Below are 8,981 nucleotides of genomic sequence, written 5' to 3' on the forward strand. Positions count from 1 at the left end.
TTAAAAATGTGCTTATTCAGGAAACTTGCTTATGCACTTTTTTTTCTTCCAGGTTTTTTTTAGCTCAACAAAGAGAGGAGTCATATCACTCACAGGTTTATGTATTTAGTACAGAGCTGGAGCAAGCAGCAATTCTGAGTCTGAAAAGTGACGCCACTGCCTTATACTTGCATTCTTTTTAATGACCAGCAGGGGTCGACTACACTGGCTGCAAAAAGAAGTCAGATTGTATGAAAGTTAATGAGAAAATGACTGTACTTCTTACTTGATTTATGAGTTCAGTAAACATTGTCCAAATGAATTCATGATCACAATCATTTTCAAATCCTTGTCATGCATTAGTAAAATAGTAGATTAAACAGGGAATGCCTCTCTGCATCTGTGTCCCAGTCTGTAGGCTAGCACCAATTACTGGGCACCCTAGACAATAAAACTCATAAATAAAAGCACAGCACTTCTTTTTAATATTTTTCATTATTTTTACAGTTCACTTTATATCTATGTTCTATCTGTTTTACCTTACTTCCCGTCTTTATGCCAAGCTAAACTAATCACCCCCTGGCTCTAGCTTCATATTTAACACAGACACAAAAGAGATCCCCTCACTCTTTGAAATACATTTTCAACGGTCACATCACTATTAAGCAACTTTATTAACTCCCTGCACATTCATCTGTTTAACCAGGCCTCTGGACAGAAAAATTTAAACTATATAGTGAAAATGTACATGTTAATTTCTCAGTGATATGTGAAAGGATTTCTTTCCTCTCTTCAGAAATTAAATTATAATGAGCCAAGTACGTTAACCTAAAACCCTATCAAGTCAAAATTACATCTTTAAAGCAGAAGTCACAGCCAAATCTAACACCTTGAAGGAGGGCATGATTAAGTGTGTCCAAAAGTAAGGCTCTAATTTTCCAAGATAATTACCCGCCCTCAGACACTTTCTGGAAGATTTAAGGGCTGACAATTAACTTTCTGATGTAACGACTCCCGTTATTAGCTTCAGTATCAGAGGATTCTCTCAATAGATAATTTTTAGAAATAGAATAATCATGTCAAGCACTTTCTAGGTAAAACCAGCGGCAAGTGAAATCGTCGAGCCGATCAGGGAGGCTGGAGTTTATTTTGGCAGCGTACCTCTGCATCCCAGCAGCGCTGAGGGTGAGAAGCCAAGCAGTCAGCTGTGAGGAGAGCCCAGGTAAAAACTGCGGATGCATCATTAATTTATCCCAGTTTACGTTGTGGCAGAGAGTTCAAAGCTTGCTTTTTTGTTTCTCTGTGTGTGTCCTCTGTCTTCCCTCTGGTCCTGACCAGCCTGGCCTTTTGGACACTGGAGGCAGGTGGAGTAGTAGGTCAGGACAGAAGAGAAAGCAGCATGGATCCTGCCAGTCACACAGGGCCCAGAAGACTGAGTGGCCAGGCCCTGCAGGACCAACTGGCAGATGGCTGCCTCAGGATAATGACCAGGTGACATCTGCAGAGTGAACAAGCCATCAGGCTAACAGACTCACCTTGACCCACCAGGGAAGCCAAGCTGCCCATTCTCAACCTCCTCCTCCTTCTGCAATTCCCTCAGGTTACACCCACAAACCAAGAAGAGTAACAGAAGTTTATTGATTTACTAAGTTTCTTAACTCCCCGAAAAAAGAGGTGTGAGAAAGTACTGAAAAAACATTAACAGATTTCGTGTGGGTGTTTGAATTGAGTTTTCTTTTATTCACTAGAGATTCAGTCGCTGCCTCTATCAATGCCAAATAACTTGGAGTAAATTTGTCTCTTCTTTTTTCTTTCCTGTAACCAAAACTCCTTCACATACCAAAATATTGTCAGACAAAACTGACTCCGTATAACTTCTGGAATATCGTCAACTCGTACAAAATAAAATAGCTTGTTCTTTTTAAATTATTTTGCCCACAGTGTTGCTATCGACAAATGGTTTTGAAAAGGCGAGGTCTGTGCCGTGTCTAAAGACTCCAACGCATACACATTGACTACGTGATGCTGTGCACAAAGGTCATCTTTTGACAGCGCTGAGATCAGGAAAAGGTCAGACTCCTTGTGCCATTTGGAAAAGAGGCAGTGTGATACCAACCTGCCAATATAATTTCAGCATGTCTTTTTCATCTGAGTGTTAACACCATACATTGTTTGCTAAATAGTTTACTGTGGCTGTATGACTGCTGCCGGTAAACTGATGTCAGGGATGATGTTCGGAAAACTTTGGAGGCGGAAAAGAAAAAGGGGTGCAGTGTTGAATGAAAATGAATCGAAAATAGCATCGTAGCTGCACAATAAGTGAAAATGAAACACGGCGTTTCTGTGTATTGTGTTCTAGTGTTGAACAGTAAGTAAGAAAGTTACAAAGTAAGTAAACAATGCATATGGTGAAGGAGAAAGGAGATTCATGGAAGCTGTACTGGGCCCCTGGGGGGACCCCTTGAATAACTTACATACAAACATAGGCACAGCACAGTGCAAGACTGTGTTATTTTGCTGCAGCCAAATACACCTGGATGAATCAGATAACGTACAGAACGATGTGCATTATGGAAATGTGTTTTGTAAACTTTTTTCCAGGATATGAACCTCAATTTTAAATCAATTAGAGTCACTCTCTTAATAACTTGCAGTAGATAAAAAGAACATTAGAACAAAGTGTAATAGAGGGGAACGCTCTGCATACTAAGTGCACTGATTACTTATTGGCTACATTGTTTTGTGACATGCATACAAATACATACAGTTCTATGAATGTGAAAGCATCCAAAGGATGAAGAAGGTAGTTGGATTACTAACTCAACTGGACTTCACCAAGACTTAACTCTGAATCAGTGTAGTTCTTTGAGCAAAGAGTCCTGATCCACACATTTTATGGTTTTCTTTATACACTGGAACACATTTGTAGCAACAAAGGTTACAGATATGAACTGAATTTTATTGCACAAGGCCTCTTTTTCCTCGATGTGTGTATATAGGTGATTAATTATATTATGTGAAGCATAGGTTAGTTAAGACAATGAAGTTGTGCTGCGTTATCTGATCAGCTGTTTCCATCATTTATTACAATCACTGACTCATTTATCAACCGTTAGACAAGACAATGTCCAATTATAATCATGCAGGTGTACGGCATTGTGTAGATTTTATGTTGTGTCGTGTCATGTCGTGTTGTGTTGTGTCGTGTCATGTCAACGAACACAACATAGCATGTCATGTCATGCTATGTTGTGTTCGTTATGTTATGTCATGTCGTGCCATGTTATGTTGTGTTGATGTTATGTTATTCTAGCCTGGGTATACCCATACTGCCTTGCACGTTCGATTTCATTTCGAACTGCACGACAGTCTGGTGTCTATGGCCGTTTCTTAGCCCTGTTTTAGGGATCCAATCACAGAACGGGGAGGGACAGCAAGACGATGGCGCATACTATTCAACAGATGGAAGCTTGTAGTTTTGTAGTTTTCTTACAGATCCAACATGGCTGCAGCAGACGCGAAGCTCTCTTTGGATCTAGCTGTAGACAGTGTTCTAGATAGTTTAGAGCCAAAGTTTATTTAAAAAAAAAGAACAATGTTTGACTTTAAACTCCTGTTTCACCACGAAAAAGGATGTTTTAGCCTTGCTTCCAACAGGATTTGGCAAAAGCCTAATCTACCAACTAGCCTCGCTACTGCTCACTGGGGGGTTCGGAGCCGCCGAGAGACCCGCAGCAGCTTGTCTATTGCCTATAAAATCAGTGGATGTGTGTGGCTGAATGACATGAGGGGGGAATAAGGCGTAAAAATAAATAATCTTGCAGAAAGCGAGAACTGGAGACGCAAAGCAGCAAGCAACACACTCTCACAGACACACACACACACCAACACTGCTGGTAGACTGTGAGCTGAAACTACAGAGCAGCCAGAGTTAGAACATGCTGCAGAAAACGTTCCGCAGAAGCAGAATTGAGCATTTTAGTCTCAAAGTAGAGATGGGCTAGTCTGGCTATGTAAACATCAATTTCTGTCGCTCTACATACGTCATCTGGTATAACTGATACGATTGGCTAAGAGCTACCTGCAGACACTTATGATAGACATTCGTAGCGCCCAATAAACGGCTCTGGAGAATCGTAATCCTCTATGGAAAAATGAATTGGTGGTAGCCAGACTATATCTCATTTGTGATATAGTCTGGCATTAGCCAGGCTAATAGTATTCATTCATGATCCTTAACTGCGTAACTAATCCCAGCTGACATTGGGCGAGAGGCGGGGTACACCTGGACAGGTCGCCAGACTATCACAGGGCTGACACATAGAGACAGACAATCACGCTCTCATTCACACCTACGGGCAATTTAGAGTCACCAATTAAACCTGAGCTTCATGTTTTTGAACTGTGGGAGGAAGCCGGACTACCCGGAGAGAACCCACGCTGACAACATGCAACTCCACACAGAAGAGCTGCAGGAGTCGACCCGGCGACCCTCTTGCTGTGAGCCCATGTTATATTAATTTATGTTATGTTATATTGTGTTATGTCATGTCATGTCATGTCACGTCATATCATTTTATGGAATATAATGTAATTTCATGTTATATTATGCTACGTTGTGTTTGTTATGTCATGTTATGTCATGTTTTGTTGTTGATGTAATATTATATGTTATGTTGTCATGTCATGTTGTGTTGTGTTATGTTATGTTGTGTGACGCTATGACTCATGTTTTTTCGCCTGTGCTCTATCATTGTCCCTTTTGTTCTTTTGTTCTTTTGTTGTTCTTCTTCTTCAGTCAATTATTTTCTTTCCTCTTTTCTCATTTTGCTTTGGTATTTTCAATGTGAACACTGGCTCTTCTGGTCTGCGTGCTGTATATCGTTTGTATGATTTTACAGTGAATCAGACTGATGTAAGGCATAAAGAATAAGTCTATAGAAATGGCCAATCTTGCCTCTACTTGTTTTGTGTCAGTTGTCTCCAGTCTGATGCAGTGAATCCTCCACCTATCAGCTAAGTGGTAGACAGTGTACTCATACATGAAATGGAAGAAGCCATCATCTCACACATATCTCAGCCAATTAAACCCATCTGCGGTCCAAATTGGTTCCAAAGAGATCTTGTGACTGCATTCAAATGATGATGGATTGTTTAGGGTTCCTTTGCACCAATAATGCGAGAGCAGCCAGTTGAATATAAATGGCTCAGCAAATGCAATGCTTACTGTACTTCATATGGACAAGATAAAGAACTGTAAAGAAAGATCTCAGTATGTGGGTTGTTGACAGTTAAACAATCTTTCTTAGACTTGATCATCTGCAGGAAACAGTAAAAGATACAGCATGCATCAGAATTTGACAGTTGTTATTTGTTTTTGTTTTTAGCCAATACCAACTTACATTATAGAGTCACAGTTGAACCTAATATTCATGCTTTGTTTTTAAGATTCCAAATAATTTTTGAAAGGTGTAGCATAATATTATTCATTGCTGTCTGGCTTACTTTCTAATCCTGCTCAGTCATATGTAGCTGCTGAAGTGCTAATATTGATTAAAAATCCACAGAATCTCAGATTTCTCTCTCCGCTCAGTCCGTCAAGAGCTGGCCGTATTTGTGCCGTTCACTCTCAAACTGTGAAGAACCACTAAACGACTTTCCCTCCCAAAGTCTCCCTAGCTTCCGTAAGCTCCTCTAGCTTATGCACACTGCTTAGGAGGCATTTTCAAGTAGTTAGCCCACTTTCTGTTCTTGCTTATAGAAAAAACATCCTTCTGGGGTTTCAATGACTTTTGTATCCAAGCGTGGCGTCTCAAGACTCTCTGAAAAAGCTGAAAAGACTCAGACAATGCAAACAGCATTTACATAAACATCCATGGTTGCCTTTGAGAATGGGCGTTGTTGGATGGGTTGCTGTAGTCGTGATGAAGCTGTAATTGGAGGTTTCCCCAACCTGGGACCTTTCTGGAAAAACAGCCAGGCTGTTCATATGAATTACGACATTTGTATTTATGTCAGGATTAGGTCAACCCATAAAGATGCAAACATACACCATATCATAACCTTAACATTTGATTGATGGAAAACTTTGGCTTAGGTTAATACTGTATATATGTAAGCGTGGGCTCTGTGCCATTAAGATGCATTCAGGGACTCAGGGATGTTGCGCCTTTGCTGACCCATCTCTGATATTCTCATATATGAGCTAAGCCTCAATCACAGGCAAATATAGCAAAGACAAGCTCTGCGAAAATCTGGAGCCGATCCAGATCCATCCAAACAAAAATACTCTCTCATTACCATCTCTGCAGGGATGTGGAGAGCAGCACTCTGATCCACTGGCATGGTTTAAATCCATTTCTTTCATGTTTCACCGACTTGTTGTTTTGCTCTTTTGCATCATTTATTCAAGTGCTAGCGCCTTACAGGATTCGTTTAGCCAATAACACAGTATTTTATTTAGACTAAAACACAACAGGTGCATGAGTGACAACTGTGTACATGCAGAGCAGACAGGATTAGGAGAGTTTGCTGAAGCGTGCTTTAAAATGAATACGATGAAGCATGCCACATGTTCTGACACTTCAGTCCTTAAGCTGGTAAACACAACCACCAGTTTGTTGAAGATTATTCAAAACGGTAAAATCAGTTGGAGCCTTTTGTGTTTTCATTACTCCAATAAAATCAGTACACACACTGAGTCTGTAGGATGTGGGCAGCAGGAAAAGGCTATGATGCAATGATAATAAGTTGAAAAGAAAAACTGAACACTACACTGAACCATACTTGGTTACTTAGACATCATATCATATGGACTTCTTATCAAAAGGGAATGTTTGGGAAAAAACAGGGGACACTATATAAATAACAAAATACACAACATCTACAAATCCTTCACCCAAATCAATACTGAATGTCATTAAGAAAATCCAGCACAAGTGACAATATTGATCTGACGTCTGACATACTCTATGTGTATTTTTGGGTGACAGCTCAGGAGATATCTTAATCTCACTCGAGACCTTCAAATGCCAAGATTCATTTCACTCTGCTCCCTTTGGAATGATGTTATTATGGTTGGGGAGATGACAGTTGTATCAATTATGCATAAGGTGAGGGTGTGTGGAAGGCATCTATGCAAATCAAGTTCACCCCATGGACGGCAGTGAAATAAATGAAAATGCTCATTTCAAAGTGGTGAGGTCGGGTAAGTTCCAGTCAGGCTCCGAAAAAGTGAAACAACCACAAAGGAACAGACACTATGGAAGTTTTCACTCATTTCAGCTGATTGTATCTCAGCTATCAATTCTTTATAGCTCTGGGGACTCATTACTGCCATTCTGAAGGACATTCTGCTACAACAAAACTAGGCGGCAAACTGAAAAGTGAAGCTCACTTGGAAGTGCCTTAAACCTGCATTCTTTGTAATGGCCAGCAGGGGGCGACTACACTGGTTGCAAAAACAAGTCCAGTTGCATAAGAATATATGACAAAATGAACTTCTCACTTGATTTATTACCTCAGTAAACATTTTCCTAATGAGTATATGGTCAAATGCCAATTTCAAGTCTTCTTCAACACAAAATGATGTTCATTCATGTAAATTATATTCACCTATCTATCTATCTATCTATCTATCTATCTATCTATCTATCTATCTATCTATCTATCTATCTATCTATCTATCTATCTATCTATCTATCTATCTATCTATCTATCTGTCTATCTATCTGTCTGTCTGTCTACTCACACATACAGGCTAGTGCACACATACATATTTACATCCATATGTTGTTTGTCTATAGGTGACAGGTGTGTGTAGAGGCTGTATGTGTGTAAGCAGAGGGGAGTGGTTGTATAGGATGGATGATCTAGTGGGATGTTCTCTCGCTTGTATCCTTCCCTGTTCCTCCATATCCCTTTCTCCTCCTAATCCTCTCACTCTTTGTCTCAAAATCTCTCTTAAAATCTCTCTCCCTGCTCCTGCCTCCTGTGCTGCACATTCTCATATCAACAGCTCCACCAACAGGTGGAAAAATGCCCACCTCAGGTTTACACCACACTCCTTCAGTGCAAGGCGCTGTCTACATTTCCCCCCTGACAGTGAAATGCAACACCACATATTTTCAAGGTCCATGCTTTAAATTTCCTGTTAACTGAGAGCTGTTATTTATTGGCATTCAACAAACAGCAGTGCTGAATCAACAGAGTCACAAGAGAAAAGAGTAAGGACACTGCACGTTTGGCAAAAAGCTGCTCTCATCCTTGCCGATGTATAAGTCAACCAACACAACATCTAGGAAATGCTCAGTATATCAGCTCCTCAACAGTATCTGTTATACTTGGTGTCTTCATACTGCCTTTCATCTGCAGTTCTGCATGAAGTCTTTAGGAAATTATGGCGTGACACCTCTATGCATTTAGCACACACACACGGATACAATTAAACTTCCATATCCGTCCACTGGGAGGCGGAGATGAGGCAGTCTGTCTTTGTTTTGTGCCTACGTGATCTGGAAACCTCTCTTAAGCATTTCACCTCAAAACGAGCCAACTGCTTTCGGCAAGCTGTGGTCTGCTTTCAAAAGCAGCTTTATGAGAATTATTCTCAGCATATGAGGATGTTGTTGGGTTTAGCAAGACACAGAAAACTGTATTTCACCTGTGATATGTGGCTCTCAAAAGATCTCTGAATATTGACAATACTGACCTTCTTCATCACCTAGAATGCTGTGTCTATAGTCCTGAAACGATCAGATACCATCAATTGCTATATTTGTTATTTGGCAATCTACATTCAGTTATCTTATGTATTATGCAATAGAATTCAGTATAGTTTCATATCATATTCCCAGAAGGTTAAAGAGACACATTTATATATTTTGGGCTCCTTGCTCACAACATGAACATGGAATAACCTGCTGTTCAGACTTCACACACATTTTATAATAGCTTGTACTATATTAATTATAAAATGTTTATTGTTCATTGTTCAAAGCCAG

Source organism: Centropristis striata, chromosome 20 (assembly GCF_030273125.1).
Source record: "Centropristis striata isolate RG_2023a ecotype Rhode Island chromosome 20, C.striata_1.0, whole genome shotgun sequence".
In the NCBI taxonomy this organism is placed as follows: Eukaryota; Metazoa; Chordata; class Actinopteri; order Perciformes; family Serranidae; genus Centropristis; species Centropristis striata.